The sequence below is a fragment of the Drosophila takahashii genome, chromosome 2R (assembly GCF_030179915.1).
Source record: "Drosophila takahashii strain IR98-3 E-12201 chromosome 2R, DtakHiC1v2, whole genome shotgun sequence".
Taxonomy (NCBI): domain Eukaryota; kingdom Metazoa; phylum Arthropoda; class Insecta; order Diptera; family Drosophilidae; genus Drosophila; species Drosophila takahashii.
The window spans coordinates 9,803,067-9,830,638 of NC_091679.1; the positions used below are offsets into that span (position 1 = coordinate 9,803,067).

Here is a 27,572-nt window from a genome sequence, read left to right on the forward strand (position 1 = left end):
TAAACCTAGAAATTTAAATTGGCATTGTTTATAAAAATTACCAACTCCCTCATGTGGAGTGGTTCTTTAACTTGAAAAAATTGATTCAAGTTGCTGTAATATTTAGGGCCGTTTTCTCGTCCGTACTTCAATTTGCCTGCCGGGACAACGGAGCGATAACCAAAAATTGGTTTACTCGTCCTAATGTTAGCAAAGGTAGCGACAAATTTTGTCTCGGTACTTCATCCACCGTGCAAAATTTGTGCGGTTGGATTTTGCGCAAGTGTTGCCAGACATTTGAGCGTTGTCAATCTGGTTCCACTCTTCATTCGAAAACAGGTGATTCTATTTACAGTTAAATATAAATAAAAATGGCTGAGGTCATCCAATTTATTTTAAAATGAATTCCCTAGCAATTTCTTTGAAGTGTGAACTTTTCGGCGCAGATATCAAGGCCAAAGAAATTACTTCCAACATTACAGTGATGAAACATTTTTTTAAAAAGGGTTCGCTTGCGAAAAAGCGGTGCTATTTGTTTTGCAAAAAAGTTGTTTTGCGACATGAATCTAAAGTAATGAAGTAAGTGCATTCATTTGATTTTACTAATTCTATATAGTCAAAAACCATTATTGCAGGGAAACGACAATATAGTCATGGGTTAATTTTCTAATAACTCTTAGATTCTACGCAACTGGCAGTTTTCTTATAACTGTTGGCGATTGTTAAGGAAGTTTCTTTTGCTATAACGTATTTTACAAAACAATTTATGAAGTACCTGAGTATTGAAGATCTTCAATAGCCAAGTTTCCGAAAGTCTTTGGAGCCATAGATTGCAAGCATGTAAGAATTCAATCTCCCGGAGGCGATTCCGAAGGCACCGGTTCTATAAGAATTGTCTCCTGTTCATCGGCAATTTTTTTTTAACGCGAAACTTTCTTTCTGCCGACATGGTTTTTTATTAGTTTTAAATTTTGTTTATATCATTAGCTGTTAGTATGACTGTTTTATGATATTTTTCGATTAAGTTTTGACAATTAGTTAACTCTTCTGTTGTGGGGCTGCCACCCAGTCTGAAATTAGTGCGCCTTTTATTTGGAGTTTTAAATGACGGACGAGAAAACGAAAACCGATTTGCCACCGGGATAAATTTATCCTTCCATTAGCTAAATTGTACTTTGCAGGACGGACGAGAAAACGGCCCTTAAATATTTTAATTTTTTTCGGAGTGTGGTAAATTTTGGGCAGTCAAAGATTAGATGCTCCGTATATTCAGGAACATTACAGATCTCACAAAATTAGAGTCTATAGCTTTTATCCTATGTAAGAAGGTTTTGTCATATGTATGTCCTGTCATTAGTCTGTTTAGTACTTTAAATCCTTTTGCTTTCAATTTTAAATCATGGTGCCAAGGTTTCTTAGGTATTTTAGGAAAGACGTTTATAAGATTTGTTCCTTTGTTTGTGCATTTTATCTTGTAATCCTCATTCCATTGTTCCTCTATTTTCTTTTTAATTTCCCTCAGAGCTTCTTTGGTACTTAGTTTTATATCTACCACGTCTCCTTCCCTAACAGCTAACTTAGCTAGCCTATCAGTCTTATCGTTTAACGGAATACCCTTGTGCCCTGGTATCCAAATTACGTCAAGTTTTTGTACGTCTGATTTTTCAATTATATTGTGTATTTCGTGTACTAGGTACGAGTCAGATTTTTTGTTTTTAACTAAACTAATTGCTCCTAGGCTATCGTGTTTGTATTTATTGCTTTGGCATATAGTGCATGCCATTTTGATACCAGCTAGCTCTGCTCCTACAGATGAGAGAGATGCGTTTATTTTAAATTTGTGTGCTTTGTGACTGGGTAATTCCATGATTCCTTTTCCTCTAGCCTCTGTGTTTATGGACGCATCGGTGGATATGATGCTCCATCCCTTATCCAAGTATCTGTTTATTTCTTCACTATATATTGCATTTGCTTCCTCAGTCGAGTAGTCCACCTTACTTTTTGCCAGTAGTTTGTCTTGGATGCTTATCTTGTTTGATACAAAGAAAAAATCCCTAGTTCTAGTTCAAAGAAAAACCTAAAATCCCTTATTGTGCTTGTGTAGCTTGTTTCTGCTGGTGAATTTTTGAGTTGACTAAAGAGAGATGGGTTCATCGCTTTCACTTTGAAAAGCTCTTTGGCGGTGAGCCATTTGGCTCTGAAAACAGGCGGCATTACACCAGCCAACACGAAAATTTCGTGTTTGCCCGGTGGAACACCTACACACCTTCTCAGGGCCTTGGCTTGCGCAATTTCAAAGTTCTTGCTTGCCCCATTGCCCATTTCGGCTAGGCTGGTTATGGCATATTCTTGCTTGGACCTCACAAAGGACTTGAAGATGTTAGTGCTTACTTTGGTTTTTAGGCCAGATTTAATAGTAGTTGCAAATCGTAGAATTTTCCCACTGACTTTGGTTTCTGTTTTAATTTTTTTGATCTGATCTGTACAGGACATATTTGCGCTTAGAATGCGACCTAGAAAGTTGACTTTTTTTTGATTTGGCATCGCGACATTTTCAATAATTATGTTTGCTTCTTTTGTGTTACCTTTGCCTATGTTAACAACCGTCGATTTGGCCGGATTAAAGGCAAAACCGAGATCCTTGCATAGCAAATTGAAGTCATTCAGTTTTGTTTGCAAGTTGTTTACTGTTGTATTGAAATCATGCCCAGAAGAGATGATGACATAGTCATCTGCAAATTACATTACGTGCGTTTTCCTATCACTGATCTGATGAAGCCTTTTGGTGTAAACATTAAAAAGAACAGGTGATAGGCAGGATCCTTGAAGTATACCACCACTCACCACCTGAACTGCCTTCCAAAGTTTTAATTCCCTGCTAGCCATACAGCTTAGAATCCAGTCTGTGTACATTTTTGGAAAGGATTCACTTTCCATGATGATCTTTAACGAGTTCAGATTGACACAGTTGTACGCATTCGATAGATCCACTACCGATACCATTACATTTTTTTTTCGGCTATAACGTTTATGACGTCGTTTATACACATTGCTGCAGACTTGCCCTTCTGGTATGCGTATGATCTGTATGGTAGTATTTCATGGTCTATAATAAATTTTTGTAGTCTGCTTTTGATCATTGCATTTACCGTTTTGGCCAGCACTGAGATAAGAGAGATGGGTCTGAAGTTTTGCAAATTGGTCAGGTCCTAGTTTTTTTTAGGAGTGGGGACAATTTTGATTTGCCTCCATTCTGACGGAAAATCACACCTTGCTACCTTGGAGTTGTAGATAGACACTAGCTCATTTTTGGCAGTATAGCTCAAGGAATTTAACATTTCGTATGTTATCCTGTCAATTCCACCAGCTGTTTTTTTGTTTTGGCTAAGAACCATTTCTAGATCCTACAACCTAAAACAAGGGTTTTCATTGTTCTTCGTGGCAATTAGACTTTCATCTATTGCCATACGTTCTGTTGGAATCTGATTCCTTAAAAATTCCAAGAATTCACTGGAATTTTCTGGATCAAATTTGCCAGGGCTTTCCTCTTGACAGTTTTTTAGGCTCTTTAGGAGACGCCACGCTGCTGTTGTGTTGGGTTTTGTGTTGAGCTCGTTTATTTTTCTCAGAAAACTTGTTTTTTTCGCAATTTTACGGCCTTTTTCCACTTGCTTTTGCAGTTTACCGCCTCCACATAGTTGTGATATGTCGGAGAGGTGCATGCTTTTGTTTGACTTTTGCGAAACTCGTTGAATAAGTTGCTTAAGTCATCATTCCACCAATACTTGGGATCTTTGTTTGCCTTGATTTTATCTTTCATGTTTTTTGTAAGGTTTTCTAGGTTGCCTTTTTTTGGCTAAAAAGAGGTTTGATCTGCTAAGATTTTCGTTTACTGTGAATGTGATTGAGTGATGGTGACTTCCCCCCAGAAAAAAGGTGTCACATTTCCATTCGGCTATTTTAATTCCCTTTACAAAGGTTAGATAAAGGACTGACCCCTCTTCCGAGTCAATGTGTCTCCTAAACGTGGGACCCCTGGTGTTTTCCAGCTTATATCCGGCGTTTAGCATTGCCTGCGCCAGAAAAGAGCCTTTGCTGCTGTTTACTCGATCAAAAAGGTCACTGGATCTTGCATTAAAATCGCCAGATATGATTACATTTTGAAAGGAATCAAGTTTTTCTATCAGATTGTTAATCTCATATTTAAATACGGATAAAGTTATCTGTGGTTCTAAATATAATGAGGCTAGTTTAATGTTTAGATTTTGTTTTGAAATATTTACAATGATAATGTCACGGGTTGTGTCATGACAGAATCTGTTTACGGTTAGGTCATTTTTAAAAGCTACCCCTCCGTAGCCATCTTCTCTGTGTTTTTCTAAAAGTTTAAAGTTAGCTATTTTTCTAAAAGATAAATCGTGTGAAAAAACTTCTTGTAATAAGGCTACACTAATGTTTTGGTCATTTAGAAAGAATTCTAAATCGTTTTTGTTGTTTTTGATTGATTTTATATTGTGCTGTAGAATCTTTAAAGTCATTTCGACTTTTCAAGTGATAGTCTTTCTATTGTGTCTACCGGCTTTCTCCTTTCCATAAAGGTTTTTTTGTGCTTTGTGTTGTATAGTCACTGTCCTGTATGGAGATTGACATCTCCGAATTTATGTTGCCGATTTGAGACAACAACTTAATGATTTGATAGATTTTGTCACTGGTACATGATCGCTTGAATCGTTTGTGTAGGATTCTAACTGAAAATGGGGCTTCTGATAAGGGGCTGTCCATATATTACGTAATCACCTAGGGGGGGGGGAGGGGGTCATTGAAATGATTATGTTTCATTACATGGGAAGGGGGGGGGGGGGTATGGCACAATCATTCCGTAATCATTTTATATAAATTTTTTTTTTTAAAGATTTAATTTAAAAACTTTTTTCCTTTAATTATATTTTCAAACTTAGATAGGAAAGCAGAGAAAAAATTTTTTTAGTGGCTGGGCGGCGAAAAAGATAATGTTTAGTGGTTCAATCACACGAAGGACGCGAAGACCTGGAATGGCTTGACGAAGAGTATGTTGGAGATAATTTCAGCGTAGACGAACCGAATGTGTCATACCAAACTCCATTTATAAACAATATATAAGATTGGGTTGCATCTCAGTTTGAATCCACAGATTAAAACAAAAAAAATTTTGTTCTTGGGATTACGTAATCATTGGGGGGGGGGGGTTTTGTTTATTGAATGATTACGTTTGATCACCAGGGGGGGGGTCAAAAATCACCAAAAACGTGATTACGTAATATATGGACAGCCCCTAAGGAGCTACAGGTCTCTGCATTAATCGGCTGGCATAACTGTTTTTTTTTAAGACCTCATTGACTTTTAAATCTTTGTTTTGAATGTTTTCGTCTTTTTTGTTTAAGGCTGGGAAATTTGTGTCGTAATTTTCCAACTGGGAATAGTTTTGTTGTACTGAAAAATAACTCAAAACCTCTTTTCTGGCTATTTATACCCGTTACTCGTAGAGTAAAAGGGTATATTAGATTCGTGCAAAAGTATGTAACAGCTAGAAGGAAGCGTTTCCGACCCCATAAAGTATATATATTCTTGATCAGGGGCACTAGCCGAGTCGATCTAGCCATGTCCGTCTGTCTGTCTGTCTGTCCGTCTGTCCGTCTGTATGAACGCTGAGATCTCAGAAACTACAAAAGCTAGAAGGTTGAGATTTTCCACACATATTCTTTGGCTTCCTACGCAGCGCAAGTTTATTTTAGCCGAGCACCACGCTCCCTCTAACGCCCACAATCGCCCACTAACGATTTTAAAATGGGTCCTGCGCCCACATCTTTAAAGATTTCCGAGAAGTATAAATGCAATTTTGTTGTGTATATTTATACCTATCGAAATGTAGAAGACATTTTTCAAATCGGACCATTCATTAAAAAGTTATACGCATTCAAAATATCTACATATATCTATCTCCCTTGCACTCCCTTTAGCTGAGTTACGATTATTAGTCGGGACACCAACCCGAGTACAGCGTTCGCAACACCTTTAGCTGAGTGACGGGTATTAGATAGTCGGGACACCAACCCGACTATAGCGTTCTTTCTTGTTTTTTAATTGTCATGATCTTAGTGATATCCATTTTCTTCTCCCAGACTGGACAGTTTCGTCTATCCCTAGCAGAATGGTCTTTGGCGTTGCAAAAAATACATTTCAAAATTGAGCACGTTCCCTTACAGTCCCAGTCGCCCACAATTGTAGCACTGACGCACTTTGGGAATGTAGTGGCTGACTTTTAATGAGCAAACGCCAAAAAGTGAAACCTTTTCAGGTATGTTTGCCCCATCAAGGCTTATTTTTACAGTTTCCGTAGGTATTAGCTTCAGGGTTGTAGCTCTATCTAGGTTTGTGGATCTATCGCGCCTAAGAAGTCGTTCAATAAAGTTTATTTTAATGGAAGAGTCTATATTCTCCAGAATTTCACTGTCAGAAAAACCAGTGGGAATACCCTTGATGATTCCTAATGACTCAACAAAATTTCTTGGTATAAACGCAACTATGTTCATCTTCTTTAGTTCCTCATTGTTCACAAACTCGTTTGCACCCTTGCACAGTGTAAGATTTGGCCAATCTAGCGGGACTTTTAACAAAAGTTGAACTATTTTTGAGGTCGATGAGCTTTAAGCAGCAGTTTAAGAAATGTTCAACTATTACGAAAACAGGCACAAAACAAAACAAACCATTTTTTTTTTGGAAGATAACGGTTTTTAAAGTTGGTCTTTAGAAATCCATGCAAAATTGCACTGGGAAGCGAGCAACAGTTGACAAAGTTTAGTCTTATCAATTGCATCGCGTGATCAAAGGGAGCAGCCAAAAGTTATTTTTCCCAAAAACTTTAGACAATTTTTATTCCACTTTCAAAAACAAAAATATTTTTTAAGGACAAAAATTTTGGTTTTTCATTTTTTGAAAAAAGTGGCAAAAGGTAAGTGTATTTTTTCGTGTTTCTGTTTTTTGGTGGAAAAAAACTTATATTATTCTATCCTATTCTATCCAACCAGAACATACATCCTTCACATGCATTCATTCTGATTCAGAATCTAAAATAAAATCTTGCTCATATTTTGCCCAAAGACCTTCTATTTAGAAATGAGTGAAATAAGCCGTGCTGCATTTTTCGAGGTTTGGTCGAAAATATAAAAACCACTCAGCGAGACGCTCTTGTAAAGCACGCAGTGATGGTGTTTGGCAACGACATTGATCACTCCAAATTGAAATTACACTGTCTTTTGAGTTTCAAAACCGATTTGAGAAATCTAGGAGAGATAAAGCCAGGTTTTTTGCTCATAATGCAAGTGGCCTTCAGGTCACATTAAATGGCGAAGACTGTCGCATTGATGTCATTGCTTCCACCTCAAGTACAATAGGGAGGTCACAAAAAGTCTTTTCTGAGTGTTGTCCTAAAACACAAAAAAGGAAAAGCCAAGAATTGTTGCCTACGATAGATGAGGATCAATTGCTATCAGCTGCAGAACAGGCTTTGCGGGCGGAAGGAAAACGGGATTCAGCTAAATTAATTAATGAATTACCAAATGCTCCCCCGTCCACGGGGACTATAATTAAGGAAGCTAAATTATCTTCTAATAACACTGCAAAACACCATTCAGCAGATCAAGCACTTGCCCTTCTGATAGATAGTAAATTATCAATGCATCAGTACAATACCACAAAAATTGTCTGTCCAAAATTATATCCATGTAATGATCTCGTTAAGGAGTCAAAAATGTTATGCTATCCTACTGGTATAAAGGTAAGAGAATCCTATGCTGAAATAAGTTTACAATCCCTTATTGATCATACCGTAAAACGGCTGACAAGTGCTCAAGAATACATTTTTGAGTCACTGTCTCTACTAGACGATGTACACATGAAGTTTGAATTGTTACCATTTAATAAAAAAAATCTTAAAAATATAAACCAAATTTTTTTTGTTTATTTTTTTAATTATCTTTAATATAAAACCTTATTTGCAGCTGTTTAGCTTATAACTTCGAAGTTACAGCTAAAAACATGAGCAAATAACCAAAATTCAACATTTTCAAAAAAAAAAAAAAGTGGCATCCAAAAATTAAAAACAAAATTTTTTAAATTGGCGAAAATTATAACAAAAAATACGAAAATAGTTAAAAGTTTCAAAAATTGTTTTTGTAATTTTTGTTGGGGCTTTTATCTTTAAAAAAACAGTTTTTTTTTAATTTTTAACGCCTTGAAAAGTGCCACGGCCATTTTTTATGTTCAACATAATCTTTGGGCTTACTAAAATTTTCACTCCAAATTTGAAGCCGATATCTTAAAAAATACGACTCCTACTGATTTAAGTCCCCCTAGATTGGCAAAATCTTACACTGCACTATGGGGCATTTGACCTGTTTTTTTGGCATTAATTAATAATTCCAAAACAAAGCAACTTTTTTTAGTTTGGTTTTTTGAAATATGTTTATAATAATTAAATACATCTTTTTGAGCAAAAATTAAACACTATAGTAAATTTATTCAAAAAAAAAAAATTTGTTTTCTTAAACCTACAAAAAAAAATTTTTCTTTTATGGTTTCTAATAATGAAGAAACATATTAAAACAAACAAAAAAACATTTTTTTGAAAACTTTCTTCTTTGAAGAGATATTGACTTTTTCCTGTAAAATCCGACATTTTTGTATGCCAAATACTGGATATGCCGTATAAAAAAATATTTTCTATGAAAATAAGACGCGGAATGTTTTTAAATCAAATATAATGTTATGGCGAAGACTTTTGCATTACATTTATTTATCTTACAAAACAAGAAGAAGACAAATAAAGTGTTAATTTTACCATTTTTGGCAGTGCCGTAAAAACTGAATTTCTCTTAAAGTCGCAAAAAGTGCACATTAAGACTGGATGTCCCGAATCGAGAATTGACCCCCCTTTAAAATGATTCAACCGACAGGCTCAACAAATTTCAACATGTAAATTTCTATCCACTTTTACCACGGCATGTCCTAGGCGGTGGTCATATGGCGAAGTTCTGCATTACCTTTCGCCACAAAAGGGACCGATAGGTGGTCCCATATTATACCCCTTTTCGCCACAAAAGGGGCCACCTATCGGACCATCTATCGGACCACCTATCGGTCCCTTTTGTGGCGAAAAGGGGTATTAAATGGGACCACCTATCGGTCCCTTTTGTGGCGAAAAGGGGTATGAAATGGGGTTGGTGTTTTCAATACCAAAAAAGCTGAATGCTATGAAACTTCCCAAGAAAAAATACTTTTTGTTAAATTAATTTATTGTATTATAAGTAGACAATTTTTCTATTTTTTTAATTTATATTTATTGAACAAATTCCTCTGCTGACACGTTTTTGTTGAGTTCCTCATTGTTGTTATTATTTGATTTGGATTTATTTTTAAAAAATCGTTTCTTTTGCAATTGAATTGCCTTGGGAATCAATATTTCTGCATTACCAGATTCTGAAACAATATCTAAAAAGAAATAAGATTTTAGTGTTTTAAAATAAAATGAGAACAGAAACTAACTTCGGCAAGCCAAAGTTTTAATACCCTTGCAGCTTTCAGGAATAAAATTGTGACTAGAAAAGCATAAATATAAAATAAGAATAACCAACAGTTAAATGTAGACTTATTTCACGCTTTTGAAACTTGAACCGACAGACAGACGGACATGGTTAAATGGATTTACTTTATAGGTTTGAAAAGGTCTCCTTTACTGCGTAACAAACTTCTGGACTAAATTATAATTCCCTCTGCATGGGTTTAAGTATATATTTTTAGATTTTGTTATACAAGCCTGTTTACATCAAACCATGTTTTAAAAGTGAAAAGCAGAAAAAGACAGAAAGAAATAGGATTAAAGACAGATGGCATTCTAAGTAAATAGATTGAAATTGAATCAAGAAACTAAGTGTATTATAAAAAATACAGTTATAAAAATAACCTACCGTGAAGTGCACCATAGAAATGTGTAAAGGAGTTTACGGCTTTTTTTTCCAGAAAGGCCTTTAACATTAAATCCCACAACAAACTCATCCGTGAGAACCCTCCGCAAGTTTTTTAAACCCCCTTCTGGCAGCAACAACGATCTCATGGCTTTAATCTAAAAAGGAAGAAAATTTCACTAAAATATTTATATCAAAGAAAAAAGACTTACGTAGGAGTCCTTTGCACCACTATTTCTCCTTCTCCTCTTTAACAAATCGACGAATGTGCCTGTTGCTGTTCATGGCTAAATATCACACATTATTAGGTATTTCACTTGCACAACTCATGGTGTTACTCACCTGTTGACGACACCTCAGATCACAACAAAATATAACACTTTAAATGTACAATAAGACAAATTAAATACAATGTTTACAAAATTTGGCGCAAACGTTGGGTTAGTGATGGTAGCGGGGTTGGGTAGTTATGGCAATCCGTTACGATTAATATTGCGACTACCGATATCGTATAATCGATGGCAATAAAAACATTCGCTAATATTATTTTTGTTTAGTTCTATGTATATAAAATTAGGTACTTATATATTTATTTTATATATCTAAGCACCAATAAAATCCGCTTGTTATGGAAGGAAAGAAAACGTTTTGCTACTGAACCACCGCTATTGTTAAAAATATTGCTGCAGCTAAATTGCTCATTATTAAATATAAATAATATAAAAAGAAATAAAATTCTATCATTTATTATTTTATTTTATCTCATTATTAAGTTTTTATTTTATTATTTTAACTTTTTTTAAATTTGTTTTTTATATAAACAAAATAAAGTTGTATTCGTTATTAAAATCATTATAAACTTGTCAAAAATTTCATTTTACAATTTTTTTTAACTCATATAGAAGTGTTCACATAGAAGTGTTCACTCTCCGATAACTCTTTTGCTCTTGTAAAAAATACACACGCCACCTATTGACCCTTAAGGGACCACTGGGTGGTCGATCCCTTTTCTACCCCGAAAGTGCCACCGGCCCCCTTGAGAACTACAGGGAAGCCATTGCTACAAATACACTCACGAAATAAGCATCACAGTAGTATTAACACGAAGTAAGGACAGTTTTAATGAATATCCATTTCAAGTTTTATGGTTCTACGTCTTGTCGTTGAAGAGATATTAATTTATATATGCCCTGCAAAATCAAGCACAGTATGAACACGTTGTGTTCGCTTGCTGCGCCTGACTTTAACAGCTGTTATTTTAACATTGGACTGTTAACTTAACATTTGCGGTATGTAACATTTCATTTTGATCTATTCTTAATACGTTTCCAATAATGTTTTAAAAATTTGAATACTTGTAAAAAACACATTTATGCCAAAAAAACAGGTCAAATGCCCCATAGTGCACTGTGCCTTGGATTTGTTAAAATAAATTTTGTATAATTTTGGAGAAAGTGAAACTATTTCTTTGAAACCATCAATCTTTAGGTGTCTAATTTTTTCAAAGAGGAACAAGCCACTTTTGGCTCTTGTATTTTCAAAAAGAGCACAGTCCTTTGTGGACACAAGCACCGCTGCTTCCCCCACATGATGTTCTCCATAAAAACATTTGGGACGTTCAGCTTTTTTTTGCACTGAAATTTCATTTGAATGACCTTTATTTATCAAGTATTCTTTGTTTGCACTAGTTTTTGGGTCCACTGGGCAGTTGGTAATTTCTAAGGTAGTATTGATGTTGTTTTGGCAACCATCTGAAACGGTCACATTTTCACTTGTTCCTTTTGCACTGTTTTCGTCATCTGCATAACCCGCCATAACCCAGCGGGAATGTGAGAAGTTGGTTTTTGTGTTCTTGAAATCCTGTTCCTTTTTGCAGGTGGCGGTGTAGGGATAGATAATTTTTGAGCGTTAAATGAGGGTGGGTTTCTGAGTAGCATCAATATCAGGCCATTTATGCGCTGTGTGATTTCTGTGGCACTACGATTATAATATTTTTTAACAAAAAAAATCACCAACTTATAATATTAAAAAATCCTATGATTTACACCAAAACCAAAAGACTTGTTCTCACATTTAGTTTTAATTTTTAGTAATTTTAAAAGTCGTAGAAAAAATATTAATAATTGTTAATCAAAAAAATTAAACTATATAACATTGTTATCATAATGTCTATAATGATAATATTAATTTATTTTACTCAACATTTTTCAAATAATAATAAGGATGAATGTGGGATTCAACCAAATTATAGAGAAAAGCCACGGTAAGACGATTAAAATATTTGATCACATTTATCAAGGAATTACATTAAATTACAAAGAAAACTATTGTTGTTTTTTACATTTTTAAACATTTTCTGTGAAATAAAATAATTTGTTCGTCAGATCGTGGCCTAAGCCATTTTTAAGTGTTGTTAAAATATAAAAATTCGTGTTGGTGGTATTGATAACACGAAAAATGCCTAATATACCTATAATATACGTAACCTTTAATGATTACGGTCCCTGAAAAGTATTGTTTAAACGAAATGTTTATTCGGCGCCAAAGTGTGACCCAACTTTACAACAAAATTTATACCACATTTATCTGCATTTTGTATGGTATTTTGTTGGAAAAAGTGAAAAAAAAAGTGAAAATAGTTAATTTTAATCTAAAAAACAATAAAAAGGTGAGTGATAAAATAAATGTTGTCTTTTTATAATCTTTATTTAAGCGTTACAAAGGTTAGTATCACAGATATTTTCGCCATTAATAAATATACGCCTCCGGATGCTATCTTCAACACAAATTCTGCATTTCAGTGACACTTGAAATGTTTTTAATCTTTACCAGTGGTAAATGGTGTGAGGTGTTCATTAAATGGTTGTATAAATAGTACTTCAGTACTAACTTAGTTGTTTAACTTAATCAAAATATTACATTTATTTCAGCCAGGCCGACTGAGACTTCTTGGGACCAGAAGTGTTGCGCCTGCGTTTGTCACATTTTATTTTTTCTTCTCATAGTTTTTGATATAGATACCCGACATAAAACAACTGAACAGAGGGTAAATGATCGGCCATGGCAAACCAGGCATAATTTCTGGAGAGATCCTTTAATTTTGTGCGGAGACCTAATAATGGTAATTACTCTTATTATTATTCCTGGTCTTACATTCATATCTAAATTATGTTTGATATTTTCAGAAGACAGACAAGAAATGGATATCTAAGTACTGCATTCGGCCAAGCAAAACCCGGGAATGCTTCGATTGTAAATATTATTAATAAATACACAAACAAATATTACAAAAAACATGATTTTTATTGTGGAAAATCAGATACTGCACAGCAGTGCAAAACCAAAACTGCGAGGGTCTGGAAAAACCAAAACTGGGAGGGTGTAGAAAAACAGATATTGCAAGTGGAGGAAAACCATAACTGGGTACGTGTGGAAAATCTATAATGCGGGAAGTCGAAAAACCAGTGGATTTTGTCCTGCATTCTTCTGCCAGAGATCCAATTAGAAACCTCATTTCCCCCTTACTTTTTGTGTCACCCCCGTGTATTTTGAAACCAGAGATGGAAGAAATGTAAGGGGTGAATGAGGTTTAGTCCCTTCCGCTTCTATGGAGAAACCTCTTGAAAACATGTTATTTTCCAGAGGAATTTTCCCGGTGGGTTCTTCTCTTGTGTCCATGTGTTCTGCTTTACCGTTACCCTGCATGGGTTTGATGTCACCTTTGCGTGGTTTTTTAATAAGATTTTCGGACTTTTTCATAATTCTTAAAAGCTCATCTTTGTTTAAATTGTTGAAACCGAAAGGTCTCTTGTTGTTTTTGATAGTTCTGTTGGGGGGTCTTGCATTGGCAGACACCGAGTTACCGGTATCCGCCATACTTTTCGCTAGTTTTACTAGCCTGCCGCCAAAATTTACCACTCACCAGAAAAAAAACAGGGTAAATATCCCACTTTGTAGCAAACTGCCGAGAAATCCAAAGACTCTTGGCCTTAAGCGTTTAAAAATACTGTTTACTTTTGTTAATCACTTTTTGTAGCCTTTAAAGCTCTCACAAAAAATAAAAAACAAAACTTTTCACTATACGATGTAAAAACGCAAATGAAAAGGAAGTGAAAAAAAAGTGTTTCCGCTGGGTTAACTCCAAATATCGAGTGATGACATCTAGTGTTTGTTGTTTGTGTTATTTATTTGACTAGGGATGGACCTTCACCGATAGGAAATAGATACAAAATATACCGAAAAATACTCCGAAATACCAAATACCCTAAAAGTACCTCACTTTTGCCCACATATTGTTCCCTATACACAGCCTATGTAAAAAAAAAAAATGTCAATAACCCCATAACTTCATAGCTCCACCCCAGTGTAAATAGACTATTAGAAACTTCGAACAAGCAAGTGGTAGGCCTTGCTCATTAAAACTCGAGCACTCGATTGAAACAAACGAGCAGGTGAGTGCGAGTAATCCAAAATTCGAATCAATTGAATTGTTAAGCAAAGAAGGTTTGATGTGGTTATACTATTTTTTATTTATGTGTGTTTACATACGATTTGGTTTCCGAAAATACGAGTTTAAAAACATTATTTTATTAATTTTATTTTTATCGATCACATTGCTCTTATCATCCTGCCCAGACTCTGCTGCGTCTTCGCTTGTTTATGATTTCATATTTACCTTGCTTTAACTTTTCGTGGATATCATCGTTTTCTGTTCTATTATTATTATTACAAAACTGGGGTGCTCAGTCCTACGGCACGCGGGCACATTTGTTTTTGTTTTGCCACTTAGCATACGGAGCGGCACATACCATACTCTCCTATGCACAACGCAAGTTCCTCTTTGTGTCGCTGTCCGCAACGAGCCAAGCCAACAACAATTCCATTGAACTTGTTTTTCGCCTCAACTCACTATTCAAAGTGTTGTTGTCTTTTTCATGACTGTGTGCGACTTTTTACTCGCGTTCGTGTGTTTTTCTTTTAATTGTGTTTGTAACTGCAGTGCCACAAGGCAGTTTTGAGCACCCCTGTTATAAAACCTTGAATAGGTATTCCAAAACTTAGGACTTGAGCCATAGCCAAAGGGGATGAAATTATTATTTTAGAAAATCACAAAACACATCAAGTCAGTCGAAAGGAAAGAGCAGAACTAAAATTAATACAAAATTTTTTTCAAATGTTCGAATTTTCATATGATGTTTAAGTGTTTGAGTGCTCGATCTGAATTCAAGTAAATCGGGCCCCTTGCACTCACTCGCAACAGTGACTTGAAGTTAGTTTACTTGAAATTTCCTACCCTCGGACTGATTCGTTTGGAAATATTTTTGTAAGTCAGAGTGAGTCAACTTCGAAGTACTCACTTACAATTAAACTCGTGCAGGGCTCTATTGCGCATCCACATCGCCGTGATTTGATTGGAAGTGCTGAAGACTATTCAAATTGGATCCAAGGACAAAATGGAATATATAATGATTGGAAAAGGGTTTTTGAGTCTAATATGTACGCAAATTAGAGCGACAATGACATGGGCAAGGAGCTCCATTAGGTTTGTTGTGAGATCCTCATTATCCTTGTTGTAAAAATCCGCATACTATTTGACTATAATGTGTTTCCCGTGTTTCATAAATATTTTATAAAATTTATTTTTTTTCATTATTATACCCGTTACTCGTAGAGTAAAAGGGTATATTGTATTCGGGCAAAAGTATTTAACAGCTAGAAGGAAGCATTTCCGACCCTATAAAGTATATATATTCTTGATTAGGGTCACTATCCGAGTCAATATAGCCATGTCCGTCCGTTTAAACGCTGAGAACTCGGAAACTATAAAAGCTAGAGGATTGATATTTGTCATGAAGATTCTTGGAGTTCCTACGCAGCGCAAGTTTGTTACAAGAAGGTGCCACGCCCCCTCTAACGCCCACAATCGCTTATATACGATTTTAAAAATTTAATCTCCCAATCAATTTATAACTGATAATTCGAATGTTTGTACTAGCAAGGAATTTCCAAGGTCGTCTAGAGGTCGTGGTGTAAGGGTGACCTCCGTCAGGTCCAAGGAAGCACGATCATAGAAATTGGATTTTGAACGCAATTTACAATCTATTGCTGATTCTTTATATTCATCGCAAGACAATTTGAAAGACGTCTTGGATGCATCGGCAGATACTTTGCTTGATGCTGAGAAAGATTTTGCTTCTCAACATGAATTTGATAATTTTAATGAGGGAATACACGGTGCAAGCACACCTGGACATTCCACTACTTCAACTCCACAATTCGTCAGTCAGGAAGTGGCGGACCAGTTGCGTTGCGAATCCGTCAAACGCATAAGAAAGCGAAGCGAGCTTGACCCTAACTACAGTAAGGATGCTTCGTCTGATTCCACGTTTGGACCAATTGTTGAGCGCTTTCGTAATATTCATCGCAAGGTTCACTTGGAAATATTTGGACCGGAGGACTCGGACTCTCCTTGTGAAAAATATTCAGGTCATGGAAACGGCTTTGCCCTCTTATCGGATAATGACATTGAAAACCCACTCCCTAATCGTATGGACACCCAGTCTCCTCCATCGGAGCCCCTAAATTCCTGCCAACCCCCTGTGACTAGTAAGAGTAAAATAACTTGTAGCAATAGTGGTGAAATTCCGAAAAGTCAAAGGGTATTTCTGGTACTCCTATTTCTTCGACTAAAGCACCCAAATCTGAACCACGCCTTTGTGATAAAGGGTGTTACTGATGTCAAGCAACTTATGAATCTGATCAAGTCTGCCACAACCAATATAAGATTTAAGATTACTGGACCTGTTACAGTGAGGGTATCTTCTTTCGATGGTGATACATACAAAATCAAAGGCGGAAAGGTACAGAAACAGGCTGGATAGATGTCTGAGGCAAAGAAGCGAAAACAACAAATGCACAATAAACGAAGTCACACGGGTCATCCAAGAATCTGCACAAGCCATGCAAAGTGAGCGGCGTCAAAACTTTAGGCAGCTATGGTTTGATAGTCAATGTGAGCGCGCACGAAAGCACGCTATTAAACAGCTCCAGAATATTAGGAAGAACGCTAGCGATAAAACCAAACTTGCCTACCAAACTGCCAATACAGCGTATAAGTCACTATGCAGAGCAAAAAAAGCGGAGTACTACCAACGTCTGGAGATGGAAATTGGTAAAACAAGAGACAGTAAAAGTTTTTGGGAAATGGCAAAGAAATTAAATGGATCGAGTACAAGACAGGAAGGAATAAAGGTAACCGCATTGTCGCTTGGAATACACTTTAAAGGACTACTTCAGTTTCCATACTTGGAAATAAATGAGCTCGACGAACCGATCAGATTCAGCGAAGTCCAAGATGCAGTCCGAAGGGCCCCCCGTTTTGATCGAGTTCCGGCGGAGTTCTATAAAAAAAAGAAAAAAATTTACCTGTTTTTTTATTGATTTTAAAGCAGCTTTCGACACGATCGACAGGAGGGCATTAATCCTAAAGCTGAGTAACCGAGGGATCTCAACCAAAATGCTCGAAGTAATTCAAAATCTTTATTCAGAGAACCGCACAGCCGTATGCGATGGAAAAACCCTCTCTGAATGGTTTGAGACAAACACCAGAGTTAAGCAAGGATGTCTGCTTAGTCCCTTACTTTTCTTATTATTCGTTAATGACATCACAGAAGGCCTATCGGGAGGAGTCTTATTTGCAGACCATCAGATTAAAGTGCACATGTACGCAGACGACATGGTGATGCTGGCAGACAGTCCCGAAACGCTGCCAAATATGATCAATTACACCCACGCCTACTGTACCAACTGGAATCTCCAAATTAACCTGAACAAGTCAAAAGTTATGTGCATCAAAGATCCCAGGGGACGCCTGGCCAGAGATAAAAGATGGACGTTGAATGGTACCGAAATTGAAGTAGTAAAGGAGTACAAATATCTGGGAACGGTCTTATCATTAAACATGAGCTTCAAAAAACATCTGCAACAAAAGCTAAAGGATGCCAAAGTTGCACTGAACAGTACTTGGAGTTCGTTCCTGGCAAAGCAAGAAGTCAAGAGTAGCATTAAATACAAATTATTGGAAGCCACAGCAAAAGCCATAATGTGTAATTTGCCAAAGTCTGGGGACAAACGTATTCCGAAGAAGTAGAAAAATTGCTAACTTTTTTCTTAAAAAGGCTCTTTAGGTTGCCATCGAATACACCAAATTACGCAATTACGCTAGAAACAGGACTAGCCCCCTCTTTTGCAGTACACTGAATAGTCACTTCAGCTACATAAGAAAAGTGATGTCCTTTAACGACAGGAGGCTTCCAAAAATTGTGGCATCACACATACTACAAAGCAAATCGCAGTGCTTTCCAGAGTGGTGTCATCTAGCATGCAGTGTTAACGAGCAATTCGACTGGGACGATCAGACCACTTGGAAGGACAGTCACCAGAACATACTCGAGGCGATAAACATCCAAGTGAGGCAACGAGCAGAAGAACAAGCAAGGCAAAGTGAGAGCACTACAGAACGCTTGAGTACAATCTAGACACGAAAAACTATTTTAGCGACCACTTTAAAATCTATGCTATTTCCACGATCTTCAAAGCTAGAGTGGAGATACAAATACTACGCGCCATATAGACGAGCCCAATCGGAGGAATGCACACTCTGTAACCGAAGAGAACGGGAAGACTCCTTCCACTTCATAGCAACATGTCCTATTTTACGGGAGATACGCCGATTATACTGGGAAAAAGAAGAGTTAGGCTACGTGGAATTCCAAAACATACTAAATGGAGAGAATTGGCCGAATCTAATAGGCTTCCTAAGCGATGCGCAAAGATATAGAAATCAACTCTTTGATGAATCGATATAGGAGGGACCATTGCATGTATGGGCGCTTTTCATTCGAACGATCTGGTATCTGGGGAAGACCCGGGAAGCCAGGTGTATTAAAATGGGAAGTCATCTGTATATGCACGGTGATCAGCTGACGGTTTTAAAACCATGCTGATTAAAATATTATATCTTTTTTTTTTAATAAAGAAAAATATATATAAATGTCTTTATGTTAGAAAGTAATTTTTATATAAGTATTATGTCAACCCCCAATATTTTTTATTAAATAAAAGATCTACTACTACTACTACTACTACTACAAAATAATTCAACATCTCTTGTGGAGTAATAATATTCCGTTTAATTCTTGGCAACTGAAAAGTGATCGATCTTTCAGGATTGTCGTCAAAGAAGATATTAAGGCTGATTTAGGCGCCACTGAGCACGTTGTCCGCAATGTTTATAACCCCCCGGGTAAGAACAATGTTCAAAGACCCAATTTACCTGCAGTTCGCATTCTGATGCGTCTAAGATCAGGAGACATGTCTAGTTTAGCCATTCGTTTCTCATTTGGGAACGCCAATGGTGTCACTGGCAATAGTATCGAGTTAGAACACTATCTTACCGCTATTTCAATTGATGTGATGCTAATTAACGAAACGCATTTTAACAGCCGCTCACATTTCAGAATTTTTTGATATGATTTATTGACGGCTAATCATCCCTCTGACCGTCTTCGAGGAGGTGCTGCTATTTTAATCCGCTCTCACTTGCAGTACTCCCCTTACAGTACAAACTCTACTGTAAAATGCCAAACTGCTGCAATTACCTTGAGCACGGACTTGGGAGACATCGTGATTGCTTCTATTTACTGCCCCCCTCCTTTTTATGGACTGCTCAAGGTTTTGGACAACTTTTTAGCGAATTTTCAAAACGTTTTATCATAGCTGGTGACTGGAACGCTTACTATCAATTTTGGGATGTATCCGCTCTTCACCAAGAGGTGTTCAGCTTTTAGATCATATTACGTCTTCAAGTCTGCAAGTCTTAGCTACAGGAGGACCAACTCACTTTCCTTCTGATGCTAGGCGAAATCCAACGGCAATCGATTTTGCTATCTTGGGTATCTCGTCCAACTTTCTGACTGTACATGCATCTCATGAACTTAGTTCTGATCATATTCCGCTTGAAATACTTTTATGCGCTTCTACTTCACCCCGACTTACAACACCAAGGCTGCTGTCTCGTCGGGCTAACATTGGACTTTTTAAGGATTACCTTACAATCCTTATTGAGAATGATGAATCTGCTGATCTGAACTGTTCTCTGGATATTGATACAGCTGTTAGTGATCTGACTCTAAAGATTAAATCTGCCGCTGCTGCATCCACTGCTATCGGTAATCGCTCTGCTGTTCCACAGCCAAATAATGCCCTTTTAAACACCAGAGTAACGAAGAGATCACTCCGGCGACGCTGGAGGCAAACGCGTCATCCGCAAGACTTAGCAATATTGAAAAGAGCTGATACTTTATTAAGAAAAGTACTTTATGACGCTAATTCCGAATTTTTCGTCCGGAAACTTAGTGCTGGAGTCCCCCAAGGAAATGTGCTGGGTCATGTCTTGTATACAATATTCACCTCGGACCTTCCGTCGCCCAGAGGCAGGAATGTTTTAACAGCTACCTATGCAGATGACACAGCATTTCTGGCCACAAGTGCTCTGCGAAGAGAGGCGACAGATATGGTGCAGGACATGCTAAATGAGTTTGAGGCCTGGGCGGCGAGGTGGAACATCGCAGTTAATCCTGCCAAATCTCAGCATGTAACCTTTTCATTGAACAGGCTGAACACTTATAACTTATCACTCGGACACGGATAAGTACCTTGGACTTACTCTGGACAGGCGGCTTACCTGGAAGCAGCACATTGTGGCAACCTGTGCTTCAGTAAGGCAAAAAGCGGGGAAAATGAGATGGCTTTTTCGACCGGGCAGTGAATTGTCGATCACGGCAAAAACCCGGCTCTTCAAAGCAGCCTTGATGCCTAGTCTACATTGGGGGTATACACTTTTGTGGCACTGCCTGTAATATAATGTATTATAATTTCTATAAAAAGAGTTGAATCCTGCCAATCCAAAATTTTAAGACATATGATAAACGCCTATACTATACAAGAAACACTACTATTTTTCGAGATCTCAAAATTAATCCTGTTTGTAGATCTATCACCAATGCTGCCATTCGCTACAGATCAAGTCTCGTCTCGCATAGACTGCAACACTGCTCAATTTTTGTAATCAGTCTTTTTTTTATTCACTACTATTGTTAATTTTTACCATGGGTGAAAGTGAATTAAGTTTCACATAGCACTCGCCAATAAACATTCTGTTATGCATATCGAAAAAAAACCATACTGGCTTATTCCACGTTAACCGTGACAGACCAATTCGGTTAAAATCTCAGAATGATTCGAAACTTTTTTTTTCGATAGATGTATTGAAATATAAGGATCGTTTTTTGTTTTTTTTATTTTATCTCTTAAAGTTTATTTTTAAAAATGATTTTTGTATATTAGCTTTGATTTTTTAGTTATACAGCACTTTGTGAGACATCTTAATATCTTTCAGAAAAATATTTTAAAAAATTTGTAATTTTTAAATTAAGCATTTTTTAAGCGAATTTGAAATTAAAAAAATTCTGGACGCCGGAATACACTCGATTTCCGAAAAAAAATAATTATCCACTTGTTGCTTTATCAATTCTTCACGAAGTGGTAAAATACAATTTTTGTATTAGCAAGACCTACTAGTGAAGACAACGATTTTAGTTTGGCAACTTTGCATCATGCAACAACAAAAAAAAAATGTGTATCTTTTTAAAAAACTTTAACATCAAAAATACCATGAATCCTTTTGCCTATGATACCTCAAAAAGACCTCAAAATACTAAAATGCTACTTTGTTTTTATAGCAAAACACGCAACTTTAAAATGCAATGGCAAGAGAACAGTGCTTTTCCGTCGATAATCTGCCGAACGTAAATTCTTAAGAAATCACGGTCCATCGAGGGTAATTTTATCGCACAATATTACCACAATAAGTTACATTTTCACTGAACAGCTCTTTTTATACCCTTGCAGAGGGTATTATGATTTCAGTCAGAAGTTTGCAACGCAGTGAAGGAGACGTTTCCGACCCCATAAAGTATATATATTCTTGATCAGCATCACAAGACGAGTCAATCTAGCCATGTCCGTCTGTCCGTCCGTCTGTCCGTCTGTCCGTCTGTCTGTTTCTACGCAAACTAGTCTCTCAGTTTTTGAGCTATCGATACAAAACTTTCGCAAAAGTCTTCTTTTTTATTGCAGGTAGTATATATGTCGGAGCCGACCGGATCGGACAACTATATCTTATAGCTCCCATAGGAACAATCGGAAAAAAAAACTTTAAAAAATTCTAGCTTCGGTGTTTTTTGAAATATTACCTTCTACTTTTGGGGATGTTATTTTTTAAATATTTCTGAATTTCGAATAAATTATTTAAAAAATCGGACTACTATATCATATAGCTGCCATAGGAACGATCGGAAAATTAATGGAAAAGTAATAGGAAATAAATTCAAGCTTCTTTGCTTTTTATTGTATTATCTTCTACTCTAGGATATGACTCTTTTTAAATATTTCCGAATTACAATTTTAATTTAATCAAAATCGGACGACTATATCATATAGGTGCCATAGGAACGATCGGAAAATTAATGGAAAAGTAATTGAAAATAAATTCTAGCTTCTTTGGTTTTTATTGTATTATCTTCTACTCTAGGATATGACTCTTTTTAAATATTTCCGAATTTCAATTTTAATTTGATCAAAATCGGACGACTATATCATATAGCTGCCATAGGAACGATCGGAAAATTAATGAGAAATATTAGAAAATTGAACATTTTTGCGATTTGTTAATTAATAGGAATGATCTGCAAGGGTATATAAGCTTCGGCTGGCCGAAGCTAGCTTCCTTTCTTTTATACCCTTGCAGAGGGTATTATGATTTCAGTCAGAAGTTTGCAACGCAGTGAAGGAGACGTTTCCGACCCCATAAAGTATATATATTCTAGATCAGCATCACAAGACGAGTCGATCTAGCCATGTCCGTCTGTCCGTCCGTCTGTCCGTCTGTCTGTTTCTACGCAAACTAGTCTCTCAGTTTTTGAGCTATCGATACAAAACTTTCGCAAAAGTCTTCTTTCTATTGCAGGTAGTATATATGTCGGAGCCGACCGGATCGGACAACTATATCTTATAGCTCCCATAGGAACAATCGGAAAAAAAAAACTTTAAAAAATTCTAGCTTCGGTGTTTTTTGAAATATTACCTTCTACTTTTGGGGATGTTATTTTTTAAATATTTCTGAATTTCGAATAAATTATTTAAAAATTCGGACTACTATATCATATAGCTGCCATAGGAACGATCGGAAAATTAATGGAAAAGTAATAGGAAATAAATTCAGGCTTCTTTGCTTTTTATTGTATTATCTTCTACTCTAGGATATGACTCTTTTTAAATATTTCCGAATTTCAATTTTAATTTAATCAAAATCGGACGACTATATCATATAGGTGCCATAGGAACGATCGGAAAATTAATGGAAAAGTAATAGGAAATAAATTCTAGCTTCTTTGGTTTTTATTATATTATCTTCTACTCTAGGATATGACTCTTTTTAAATATTTCCGAATTTCAATTTTAATTTTATCAAAATCGGACGACTATATCATATAGCTGCCATAGGAACGATCGGAAAATTAATGAGAAATATTAGAAAATTGAACATTTTTGCGATTTGTTAATTAATAGGAATGATCTGCAAGGGTATATAAGCTACGGCTGGCCGAAGGTAGCTTCCTTTCTTGTTTAATTTAATTTATTTTGTTTTTATCCCAGTGCTTCAGACTAGGTGAAGCCTTTTAGTTATGGCACCAGTCACTTTGGGTACAATATTTTGACATTAATCATTTTAACTTACTTACTATCATTATAAAAGGGTGCGTGTCATAACGCGCCCGCGAGCGCTATGACACACTAAAAAGTGGCATAAGGCCCGTGGGCCTTATGACACATTTACGAGTGTCATAACGCCCTTTCAAAAAATGTCATAGTGCCCCCCGGCGTTATGACACTTTTAAAAGTGTCATAACGCCCGCAACTTCTAAAAAAATTCTAAAATGCATTTTGAGTTAATGAGAATACCGATAAGAGAATTCCTTTTAGTTGTAAAGCGCATTCGAATCAATGAGAATCACTATGACACCGGGCGTTATGACATGCACCCTTATAAAATCGTATTATTACAGTGCAAAAATTTAAAGGGTAGTAATTTGGAAAACAAAAAAATTAGAACGTACCAGAGAGCTGCAACGAGTATGATCGAGAACGATCGATCATCGCGCGATCATTTTCGTTTAATCCGGTAAGCTCACTCGGCAACAAATAATCACGAACAAACCCGAAAGCCAAAGAACGATCCGATCAACTACCCGACTCGCTTCGTAACGATCAATGATGTGATTTTGAACTTCGGGTGTAGGTGAACAAAATGATCGTTCCGAAGCGCTCAATCGTTCTCGATGATTGGGACCTCGAGTCAGTTGTACATAAATAGATTGTGAACGGATTAATATGATTTCTTGTGACGACGAAATAAAATAGGGGGAGAGTGCACTTCAATGTATTATATGTATAAGGGGTTATATACCTTTTCTTTTTCAAAAAAACGAAAAATTTTTTTTGCTGAATCCTAAAGTATATCCCCTAGAGAACATTCTCCCAAATTTTCATAAAGATCCGAATAATAGTTCGATAGGAAAACAGCGTTTTGTCTGCTCGACTTCAATAGTTGCATATACTCAACGTAAAACTTTGAATGCGATTATCTCAAAGTCGTGTTTTTCCAAAAGTGCCTTCGCTGTGACCACGATTGCACAATAACTATTTGATCGATCTTCTTCAATTTTTTTTAAATTATTCGTAATGGGTGTGCCGAGTTCGTGAACGATTCAGTTTTTATGCGCCAATTTTGATTTCGCAGATCAGAATTTTTTAACAAAATTTTTAGAACTCGAAAAATTAACTTTTTGGAAAAACTTTTACTGTATGCAGACAAAAACAAATATTCTTGAAAATAATCGTTGACGAACTGGAAACAATTCTATACTTTCAATTGACCTGCTGGACTTCCATCGTGGTCACCGCAAGCCGCTATAAAAAAAAGGGTTCCGAGAGAATTACCATAACTTCGTAAATTATTCATATTTTTTCAAGAACAACCGCTTGTTGTTTCGATAAAAACATGTACTATCAATAAAAAATTACTTCAGTGTCATAAAATAATTGCTACACACCTGAAAAAAAATCCAAAGCTCCATAAATTTTTTTCGCTCAAAAAGGTATATAACCCCTTAATGAGAAATATAGGACACGAGGGCCTTATGACACACTCAAAAGTGTCATAACGCCCGCAGGCGCGTTTAGATTATTTATATAAGTAAAGAAGTCGTATTCAGGTTAAGCGCGCGCAGTAAACAATAATGCGGCTTGCACTTTTATTCAAACAAATTTTTGTCTGCACCCTATATAACATTTTATTGAAATACTTGTAAATGCGAGTAACATAAAGTAGAAGTTAAATATTCGGAGTAAAGAAATCCGCAGCAGGCAAACATTTTTTTTCTACAAAATCGCTCGATTTTTGTCTGCGGTCTATTTAACAATTTATTGAAATACTTGTAAATGATTTTCAACTATCTGTCTGCAGTACGGGCAGAGCAATAGAGAGTTTTTTGAACGCTGTTCCAGATTTTTGAAGTGCCTACATGGCAGAAAAACTACGTCCCGCGGCAATGCAAATAATACATTTTAGCACGTCAGCCATTTGGCTGAACTTCAAAGTATTTTCCACATCTTCATCTTCTGAATCAGAACCGGAACATAACTCCTGAAATGTTTAACTGACTAAAATATGAAATGAAATATGAAATTTTGTTTCATGTTTAATGTTTTTTAGATTGTTTGGAAGATCATTCCACTAGCGAACAGTTTGGATAAAGAAGTGTTTTTCTGCCGATCCTAGTGTTAAACGATTGGAAATAATATTATTTGTTCTAGCAGAGACTGACATTTGCAAGAGTTCAGTCATGTACTGTGGTTCCTTCCCGGATATCAGCTTATATAAAAATAAAAGAGTTTTAAACTTAATCCAGGACTCAAAACTTAGCTCGAAAATCTTTGTGGAGTAAGCTGTTAGATGCGCTGTGCAATCCAAGTTAAAACAAGAGAGAACGCTATAGTCGGGTGCCCCGACTATCAGATACCCGTTATTCAGCTAAAGGGAGTGCGAAGGAGACGAAGATAAAAACTTTGATCCGCTGTAACTTTTTAACGAATGGTCCGATTAAAAAAATTTATACATTTCGATAGGTATCGATAAACACAACAAAACTGCATTTTTACTTTTCCGAAATATTGAAATTTTTAAAATCGTATATAAGCGATTGTGGGCGTTAGAGGGGGCGTGGCACCCTTTTGAAGCAAACTTGCGCTGTGTAGATACTCCTAGAATCTGCATGCAAAATGTCAATCTTCTTGCTTTTATAGTTTCCGAGATCTCAGCGTTTATGCGGACAGACAGACAGACAGACGGGCAGACGGACATATCGACTCGGCTAGTGACCCTGATCAAGAATATAAATACTTTATAGGGTCGGAAATGCTTCCTTCTAGCTGTTACATACTTTTGCACGAATACAATATACCCTTTTACTCTACGAGTAACGGGTATAAATACAACCCTAGTCAAAAGTAATTTCACAAATTTGAATGTTAACTGTACTCATATTTTGAACTTATAATATAAACATTTTGGCACCTATGGAAAGAGCACTTCAATTCGGTTTAAATGACACAAAAATGTTCTTAACCCATTAAGCACCCTTTGAAAAGTTAGAAAATTTGACAATTTTATTTTGAAGTCAAATTTGTAACTTTTTTCCTGGGGCTTAAAACCAAATTGTTTTGATGCAAAGTTGTTCCCCAATCAACTCTAATAATAACTGTAAAAAAATAAAAAAATATTTTTCCTTGATTTTTTTGAATTTTTTGAAAATAGCTAAAAATTACAATTTTATCCGTCTTTCTTCCTTTTCATACAAAGTTTTACTATTCAAAAAATCATTAAAAATACTAGGAAAAATATTTTGAATTTGTTTTTTGCAGTTGTTATTAATTTTGATTGGGGAACCACTTTGCATCAAAACATTTTTGTTTTAAGCCCCAGGAAAAAAGTTGAAAATTTGACTTTCACAAAATTTGCTCACTTTTCAAAGGGGTCTTAATGGGTTAAGAACATTTTTGTGTCATTTAAACGGAATTGAAGTGCTCTTTCCATAGGTGCCAAAAGTTTCTATTATAAATTCAAAATATGAGTACAGTTAACATTAAAATTTGTGAAAATACTTTTGACCACCCCTGTATATCGCGCTATTGAGTAAAACGCAACTTTCAGCTTGCGCAAACTTGCTACGTCAGAGGATGCAAAAATTTGAAGTCCGTAAAATACAGTTGGTATTATGCAAGCTTTAGCTACTAACATTCTGATGTTCTGAGGTATAAGATTCCGGGTTTAAGAAAGCTGCCTGAGCATGGCATAAGTTTTCCCAGTAGCCTTCGTAATATGATCATCCCATGTCAACGTGGAGTTAAATTCTA

General features: G+C 36.1%; 1 protein-coding gene and 2 long non-coding RNA genes across 7 annotated transcripts in view; 1 reads left to right on the plus strand and 2 right to left on the minus strand.

Annotated features, from left to right (window-relative positions):
• Nucleotides 1–27,572, minus strand: part of LOC138912734 (transcriptional regulator ATRX homolog) — a 1,213,613-nt gene that overhangs the window by 114,312 nt on the left and 1,071,729 nt on the right. The window lies entirely within an intron of this gene.
• On the minus strand, nt 9,291–10,474 carry LOC138912385 (uncharacterized). Its single transcript, XR_011417910.1, has 4 exons — nt 10,320–10,474; nt 10,190–10,264; nt 9,981–10,135; nt 9,291–9,504 (listed from the first exon to the last, which is right to left on the minus strand). It is a non-coding gene; the product is annotated as an uncharacterized lncRNA (long non-coding RNA).
• LOC138912596 (uncharacterized) lies at nt 12,572–13,271 on the plus strand. Of its 5 annotated transcripts, none has more exons than XR_011418149.1 (4): nt 12,594–12,645; nt 12,779–12,839; nt 12,908–13,098; nt 13,163–13,271. It is a non-coding gene; the product is annotated as an uncharacterized lncRNA (long non-coding RNA). The 5 variants fall into 5 exon arrangements; XR_011418151.1 differs by having other exon boundaries at nt 12,600–12,645; nt 12,912–13,098; XR_011418147.1 differs by lacking the exon at nt 12,779–12,839 and having other exon boundaries at nt 12,572–12,645.